Source organism: Cryptotermes secundus, unplaced genomic scaffold (assembly GCF_002891405.2).
Source record: "Cryptotermes secundus unplaced genomic scaffold, Csec_1.0 scaffold511, whole genome shotgun sequence".
NCBI classification, from domain to species: Eukaryota; Metazoa; Arthropoda; class Insecta; order Blattodea; family Kalotermitidae; genus Cryptotermes; species Cryptotermes secundus.
Genome location: NW_019727101.1, coordinates 1,454,027 through 1,463,826, shown reverse-complemented (window position 1 = coordinate 1,463,826; position 9,800 = coordinate 1,454,027).

The following is a 9,800-nucleotide window of genomic DNA, read 5'->3' as shown; positions in this document are numbered from 1 at the left end:
CAATCATTGTAACTTCTGTAAAGTCCTTGGGCCACTCTCCACTTGCATATATGGTGTTCATTAGTTTTGTCAGTGTTTTCAAACCACCTTCTCCCAGTAACTTGAGCACATCTCCAGGTACTCTCCGCACACTGGCTGGAAAGAAAACAAAAACCTGCCCAACCAAGAACATGATGACAGATGTAATGCAGCAAAACTATTTTATCCAAAATTTCTCAGATCATGTCGCCATCATATCATTCTAAATCCATATATTGTGCATCTAGCGATGACATCAGTAGCTCAGATTACCCAGTGTCAAATGAATGAATGATTAGTGAATAATGAACTGGTATGTTGCGGAAGGAACTGGTCGTCGCGTAGTCTGGGGTAATCTGTAGGAATTTACCAGGAGAAAATGGAGAAAAAACTTCAGGCAGGGTGGTAGATTTCCGGTTTTGAACCGAGACCTTTGGAACAACGCCTTTCAGTCAACAACGTCACCAAGAAATCTGTCTGAAATCAGTGATTTTTTCAAGTGACCTAATTACACCGCAGAACCAAAATAAGCTTCTGAGCTAGTGGTTACTAAAATATAATTACTTTACTGAGAATAATATAATTTGTATATTTAGAAACAGCAAGTAGGTACATTGCTGTAGGCATTTGGTGATACGAAGGACATTCTTTATATATCCTTCGGTATCAAGGATTGACTGAAATGTTTGTGTGCTCAAGACAGAGCCGAGAAATAAATCATAAATGTCAGCTTACCGTTTTTTACGGCGAGAGAGAGACAGAAGTGCAAAAGAATAGTAGAACTGTAGGTAAGAAATGGAAGTCATGGAGAAAGTGACACACACAGTTTATGGAGAATAAGCATCTTTTTTAGACGGTTCCCAGGCTTCACCCGCTTGCCCTTCTAGCGATATTAGTATGAAAGTGAAAATATTAGAATTGTGATAAATATTGGCTTCAGATGGCGAACGCCGGAATTTGATTTTCGGGATGAGTAACATAAATCATATTTTGTAAACTGCTTTTAGCCTCCAAGAAAACACACTGCATCTAAATTATAAATATTAGTTTGTTACAAGTATTCAGAGAAAGAATTAATGCTCTCAGAAATAAAGGACACACTTTTATCAATTTTATGAATGATATGTTTTATTATTTAAAGTTGAAGTAAAAGGTATACATGCTTACCGCTTCCATATAAAGGGCTAACTACATTTTAGTATAAGAAAGAATCCTTCAGAATTTTAGGACTTTTTGTTGCTATGAGGAAAACTAAAAAAATCCCTTATACTGAATGAAATCGAGTGTAAAGAATTAATATTACTGTCTTCTGGGATGTGACGCCGTGAACTTTGTTATGTACATCTTGGAATGACAAGACATCCAGTGTAAATAAGCTCGATATATATAATCTGATATTAATATGACATATATGTCAGCTCTTTGGGGCCATATTCACAGGCCCAGAAGTGGAAGAAACTTGCATTGGTGTAATCGCAAGTTGCACTGCCGTAAGGATAAAATAGGTTAAAATTGTAGTTGTATAAAAGTTACTTGTTCATTTGTTTCTGCTTGCTAAATATCTTGATGTCATTTTGGATCAGTGCAGTATCAGATGGTGTTGGAACGCAAGTTGCTGAGGTAATGCGAAATGTGTCTCATAGTTCCAAAATTAATAAAAGTAATTACTTATCTTGATCCGTCTGAGAATTTGGTGAAGGTACTCACCTCTTCGAATTTCAGCGCCTGCAAACTGAGGGTCTCAACACCACTGGAAATTTTCCAAGGTGAACATTGGTCTGCAATTTTCACACATCTTTCAACCTTCTGTATGTAAAACATTATATATCAGACTTGTGCAGGTAACAGACAGAAGTCATACAAAATCATGAAAGTGAAAGTGTTAGGGAAGCCAGACACAGAAAATATAAGAGGTTTAAATTTGGCGGCGTTCGAGCTTACGACCGTTCAAGTGACTAAGCTGCCATTGTAGCATAAGGTACGTAAGATAGGCACGATCTGCTATGCAAAGCCTGCACCGACAGAGGGCTTGTGTGTGGTGCAAAAGGAAGAGTTCTCAATAACATGCTATATGTACGATAAGAACACTTGACGAAAGGTCAAGTGTATTCATAAGAGACAACTCCGTCTTCTCGTCAGAGAGGTGGTTACATAAGGACTATGACCGCAAGGATTCAGTGGCAAAAAGAAACTCCAGTCGTGAGCCTCAAGGGACTTGACACCAAGACGAACTGCTTGACGGTAAATCGCCAGTCGTAAAGTAACTCTGACGCTGGGGCCGCGCCCATAGCTCAAAGGGTTAGTGTTAGCTTCCCACCGCGGCGGCCCTGGTTCGATCCCGGGTCTGGTCAAGTGGGATTTGCGGTGGACAAAGTGGCGTTGGGGCAGGTTTTCTCCGAGTACTTCGATTTCGCCTGCCAATCTTCATTCCACCAATTGCTCCACAGTCACCCCTCACCTATCATCTGGGGCTCGTACAACAGGCCAGAAGTGGCCGCAGTACAAGGTACTTAGTCCCACCCCACTAGCAATAAAAAAACCTTGACTCAGAATCGGAGAAATAAGATCCTGGGTCATAGACAGAGCAGTTGAATTTACAGACAGAAGTCTCCAGTCTTGAGTCGACGGTTATTGAGTGCAGTTCTTGGGCCTTAAGGGCTTAAGGACTAGCCCTTGGTAGAAGACTGTGACCAGGCAACGAATAGTGGAGGCTGTAACAAGCTAAGAAGACTAATACAAACCCCGCCTATGGTCACCTAACACGTGACAGTTGTTGAAAATACAATAAAGGACCCAACGTTCTAATTATTACGTAAAGAACTCATTTTACTATCTGATGATGTCCTTCCTCAAAGATGTCACTGGCAGTAATATGTATCAGAATTTCAGAAAGATGAATTTTTCATCTTCTATGTTATACCATGAAAAATGAGGCAACATTTTAGCCCGAAACGTTATTATCCACTTATAAGGCTGCATGTTGTCAGAACACTGAGGACCGAAATCTGAAAAATTATTGGAGTGAAACCTTCAATTTGATACCTACTGAATTTATAGCATGAAATTGCTTTAAGCACTTCTTCGTGGATTCTTATACAACAAAAAGGATACAGACTATGACAGATGGTGGAGCCTATGACAACCGGGAAGTACTTATAAACCAACTGAGATGTTAAACTTCTATGGAAAGTCTCGTTTTTTTTATGAAAAAAGTTGAACAGTGTCGTACGGTAGACGGTTACAGACGTTTCGGAGGAAGGTACTGCCTCCAAATTCGCGGCTGCTGTTTGCTCACTCAGCTGCATTTTTAATTCCGAAGATGGAGGCAGTTCGTTCATCCGAAACGTCTGTTAACTTCTAAAAGTTTACATCACATTCCAGAAGGTAGTACCATTCAAACAGTGATTGTTTCGCTAAGGATCATTAAGAGACAGACTTCGAGATGGAGATGTTTTCTGTGAGGTACGAACCGAGTTCTAAAATGTTATTCATGTTCTACAACCTTAGCCTACGAAGGTCTATGTAACAGGAAATTTCTGCTCTGCTTTTCAGAAACACATTACCTTTCTGTGTTACATAAAATAAAAGTCGATGTTCTACATATTTATATTATTGTATACATATATACATGATAAAAATAGGCCTATGTTTATCTCTGAATAAAATAATAACATTCTGATATGTTTATCTACTTAAATTTGTGAAATATTTCGTTATTACTTAAATAATACTTCATGTATTATAGGGCCATATGATATAATTTTGTTTATTCCTTGTTAGCAACAAATACATCAGTCCGTTACGTCCGTTTTGCATGTCAGGAACATCACAATTTAAGAAACAAACGGACAGCTCACATGTGAATGTTAATTACTGCTCGAATCAGTTCGGTTTCCCCATGCGGAAGGCGTGGCCTCGAGCGAACGCGACCAATAGTGGCCCGGTCATTTTAAAACGAAAAAACAGGAAAAAAGGAGAAACGAATTTCCCTCGGGAATACTCGTTAATATTATGAAAGCTCTTTCTTCATGTGTAAATTCTTGTTTCTACCGTCCGTGTTGTATTTTGCTTCTTACGAGAGCAGAAGCATTTGATTACAAAGGAATTCCGTCATGCGTTCAATAAAATCACAATTAATGCATAGACAAGCGAAATTAAAATAGTGGAGGGATAAATTTCAAGTAGAAAACTGATTACATAAAGTTACAAAATTGCTTACGGCAATTACAGAAACTCCTTTATTAACGGTAAAGAAAATGGCTTTAAAAAAATACAAGAATATTAGGTTAAACCTGTTTGAAGTTCAAAAGAACGTTATGAATGAATATAAAATTGGATAAATGTACCGAAAGAAATGAACTTCAAATACGGAAGAGATAACTGCATACTTAACAACGAAAATAATTTCTATGAAAACAACAATAAAATTCCAGAATGAAGAACATGACAAAATAAGGAGTTGCGGAATATGAAAAAATCAGTGATGTGATCCACGCTTTATAATGAGCTCGAAAGTTCTGAAGCACGTGTCAAGAAACGCAAGGAATTTTAATCACAACACATTTGAAATAATGAAAGTTGAAGACAGGGATGGAGTTAATCTTAATGTTTTAGATATAATTATAAAAAGACATATATATATATTGTAACATGACACCTGAAAGCCGAAATGATCCATTGCGAGATAACGGCTAGCCACGAAATTAACACACGTTCCCGCTGCAAAGAACAGACTCGGAATAATCCATTGCTAGACAACAGTTCTGTAAGCACGTTCCCACGGCAATGTATAGATGCAGTAACAGACGAACTGTTCGAGATGGTGATCTATATTCGGTTCGCTCCGAAGTCGCAAAAGGAGAAGTCAGTTCAGTTCAGGAGAATTTGTAAGAGAGTTCAGTGTTCAGCTGTGGAGTGTTAACCGATTCGTAAATCAGAACCAAATCAGTCACGCAGAAGAGCTGACACTCGTAGTCCAGAAAGGAATGGAGCGAGTCTCAGGCACCCATTTATTGTGAGCTGTTGTAATTTATTGTAACTGTAAAGAAGTGCCAATAAATGCAATCATCCAATCCAAAATCCGTTATTATTAGTCACGGAACCTCGAACTCACGACAATAGTACCGTTGCAAGTCACGTCATTTTAATAAGATACATAAGGAATTAATTTTTAAGTATTTAACATGTTATTAATAAATGCATCATAGTTAGTGTTAATTTTAAAGTATTTATTAGAATGTAAGTTTTGAGGTTTTCACGGCGATGACTATGAAGACAGTCGTCTTCTGGGTTTAGGCGCCGTGTATTCTTCGTTTTGGCTGACGTTTCGGAGGAACGTATCGCCTCCATCTTCAGAGCAGGTGAATGGCTTGGAATGCAGAAAGCAGTCATATTTATTAGAAATTACAAATATGTATTTGTTTTGAAAATGATCCGGAAATGTATAAATGTTTATAATGACAGAACTGGACAACATTCTCTCAGATACTCGTATATTGGACATTTCGCAAGAACCACCATGTAATAGACTAGCAAAGTCAATGCCACAGGCCAAATATAACATCATATGAGGGACAAAATTTTACGAAGTGTCCTCAGCAATAAAATTTAACATAATCATAATTAAAATCAATGACTGCCATTTACTCACCAACATAAAAGCGATTAAACCTAAAGCTCTGATTACGATATTATGAGACGCTGATTAAAATTTTGGATATTTCCCTTGTCTCAGCGCATAAATACCCACAATTTCTGGTTCTCTTTCCATTTGCAGATGAACATGAAACAGGGGAAACCTACCATATAGGTCCTTCCTGTAAGCCTACTCCCAAAACAGTGGTATCCTCAACCAAGGGTCCCTAATAGGGTGTCTTTTCTATCATTTTCTCTTCACCTGAAAATCGAACTGATTTCCGAAACACATGGTATTTTAATAACTTCTGAAAATGGGCAAAGTCCAAAACAAGAATTTCGCATGAAGTGGATATCTTGTAGATAAAACTTCTCACTATACGACTCAAGTCGTCCCTGTGCTTACTTAATTAGGCACTGTGTCATGAAGACGTAGGAGGAGTGAAGGTATAGCTCCACCTTTCATTACCTCGACGCTAGATAGAGACGAGCGGTCAGCTTCACGCCCAGGCCGCTTTACCCCCAGAGAAAGAGCCTTCTGTATCAGTTGTATGGGAGACTGAGTGGGCCCCAGAACCAGTCTGGATAGTGCACAGATAATCTAACCGACAACAGTGGCCGCGCGGTCTAAGGCATGAACTCGAACACTGGGATCGTGGGTTCGAATCCAGCTCGAGGTATGGATGTCTATGTGCGTTTATTCTGTGTGTAGATCCAAGGAGTCCTGCTGAGTGTATAGGATTAAGACACTGAAGGTTAAGACACTAAAAAGTGGCCAAGTTCTAAAGGGCTGTAGAGCCATAGAGGACGACAAAGACAAGAGATAAATATTTCCCTGCCGGGAATCGAACCCCGGTCTTCCAGCCGGTAGCCCATCTCTGTGAATTCTGAGCTATCCCGGCTCTTGTAATGCTTGCCTAATTTAAGAGAAACCGAGTAGGATAGACGATATGAAGCTCCAACCGTGTGATTATGAGGTTCGTATCATCTTCACATTTTTTTTATTGCTAGTGGGGTGGGACTAAGTCCCTTGTACTGCGGCCACTTCTGGCCTATTGTATCAGCCCCAGATGATAGGTGAGGGTGATTGTGGAGCATTTGGTGGAATGAAGATTGGCAGGGGAAACCGAAGTACTCGGAGAAAACCTGCCCCAGCGCCACTTTGTCCACCACAAATCCCACTTGATCAGACCCGGGATCGTACCCGGGCCGCCGCGGTGGGAAGCCAGCGACTAACCGCTTGAGCTATAGCGCGGCCATCACCTTCACCTTACTGACTACAGAGCAAGCCAAGCGAGAGACCGGCAGACACAGACTGGATGGCTTTCTTCGGACTACAGAGTGTTATAACCCAGAAGACCGAATTTCGCACGAGAATCTGAACAGTTTATTCAAATACTGGCCGTGAAGTCAGTCTTATGCGTCGGCTGCCCTTTACCTACAGGAAGATTCCTGGTACTCATTTCTGTTACAGGCTGAGTCGACCCCCGGACCATAGTGCGGATGGAAGGATTAGGTCAATTGAAAATTTCAATGACCTCATCGGGAATCGGACCCGCGACGTTTCGGCTTGTAGCATAGTGCCTCAACCAACTATGCGACCGCGTGTCCTTCATGTTGAATATAAAATTAAATTTGTTTACAATTGTTAAGAAGATTTTATGAACGAACTGAATCTGTGTATATAACATCTGCGATTTTCACGGCAAAGAAATTTCCATACAAAGATGGTATCCTTTTCGGTTCAATGGAGTTTGATAGGAAGGCACAGACAGTAAATATAAAGTAAGTACGATCCTCCTAAACGTCGTTACCTGTTAAATAACACAGCGCAGAAAACAACAAGAGCGACCTTTAATTTTGTCCTTACCTATTTTTAATCCGCATTTGTTTATGAAATATGGGAGTATATAGGAAATGTAAGGCCGGTCACGGTAGCCGAGTGGTCTAAGGTATGTACTGTCTTCGCTCGCTTAGAAACCGGGATCATGGGTTTGAATCCCACTCAGGGAATGGATGTTTAGCTTGTGTGTGTGCGTTTTTCTGTGTTTGTGTACATGTAGAGGCCTGCGACGAGCTGATCACCCGACCAAGGGGTCCTACCGAACGTGTAAGATCTAGAAAAACCGAAGTGAACGGAGAAGCTCATGGAGGTAGGCCTAGGCCCACTGGGGCTGTAGTGTAATACAAGAGTAATTAATTGATACTATATCCGTAAACACAGAACCAGTACCTATAGATATTATTGCTTTGAAGCATAGTCTTCTGTTTGTTGATGCCAATTTCGCTGATGTTTTTATGAACTGACAGATCTAACCTTTCCCAGGATATTCCGACTGTAACGTAGGAAATTCACAGTACAACCCGTTCATTAACTCGGTAGACGATCAGCTGATCTCTGGATAGAAAGCTGTACATATGTTGTTGCCTGCAATTCAGACGTTCCGTGGCAGATATATAGAAGTAAGCGATGTAATTATTACTGAAATGAAGGAAAATAATGTTTAGGGGAACAAAGGAAATAAGAAATGTAAAGGTAATATTTAATATTTTGTTTAATCGTAGGTAACATGACGACAAAGACAAATATATACTTTATCCTAAATTTTATGATACTGAAAGTTGATACTTATTTACATTTTTGTGAAAATTCGCTCCCTTGAGCTAACTCCGGGAATCACTTCCAGTAATTTCCTACATCATAACCATTTTTGTTTTCACTGTCTCTACAAGCCCCTTGAGCCCCTGCCCCTGATTTCCGATTCATGATCATTCTAGAGACGGTAGGACTCCTTGGACGAGTGATTAGCTTGTCGGAGGCCTCTACCTAAACACAGGACAACACACATACACACAATAAACATATACACATAAGAAACATACATGCCTTGTGTGGGGTTCGAACCCAGGATCCCGGCTTCCGAGCGAAGGAAGACAGTACATGCTTTATACCACTGGGCTACAGTGACCGGAACATTATAACGATGTTCTTTCCATATATGAGGTGTTGTTTAGCAACAAAAGGCGAGCCCTATACTGTGTCCAAAACATATTTGATGTTGCGTCATAATTTCGTCATCATTAGAAAGGTATTATATTCTGTTGTTTATATCGACGTGCAGACCGTTGCAATGCACTATGATTTAAAATGATTCAGCAGATAACACCAAAATATAAGATTTTTCTCGACAGGTTTGGACAGCCAAAGAATCATAACTAGGGATGTAATGTTAACAACACTTTTAATACAACAACTCACGGTTTCTGAAAAAATTGTTCTTTCCCCCAAAGAACAGATATTACAGTTAATAAAAACATGCGCGTAGATTCTAAAGGATTCTGACGATGATGTATAACACACAGGATAACTGTTTTTTGGACTTTTTCCATTGTCCGGTATTCTAGAAAATATAAAACAAGACGTTTCGGAAACTGGATCTGTTTCTCTCCTCAGGTGAAGGAGGAAAAACACCTGCTCAGTTGGGCCCCTTAGAAAGTGCTCGTTCAGTGATTGAGATCAGATCTTCCTAAGGGGCCCAACATAGTATGTCTCTTCACCCCTCACCTGAAACAGATCCAGTGTAAGAAACGTCGTATTTTTTAGTCCAGAAGCCCAGTAATGACGCTGCAATTATCGATATATCTCACTCGCAATGTATTTCCTGGCTGCATTACAGTAATTTTATTTATCACTTGCAATTCATGCATCGGTAGAATCTTTCAATTCTTTCAAATATTATATATCATCCATAAAACTCCATAAAAAATTTGAATCCTTTCTCGCTGATTCTGTTGTCTGAGATGGCGTTTTTTTATTCACACAAAAATAAGATGGTTTCTGTCACTTAAACACATATAAATCTCACCAGAGCTTGCACCGAAATCCATTTCGAGCCAAATAACCGAGCACGTTGGCTTAGACGGCAAGCCTTCTGATTCGGGAGGTGCTGGACGCTGATTATCTTGACTGAGTTTTTCATTATCTTCTTCTTTCGTCGCAGGCGAAAGTTATAATACTACCTTGAAGGAAAGACTACGAGCACTGCATTCTACATTTTTCCCAATCATTATTCACCAGTCGCCCTACAATCTCACGCTAGATATTGTGAGCAAGTGAGAGCGTCATTAAACAAAAGAGAAATACTATC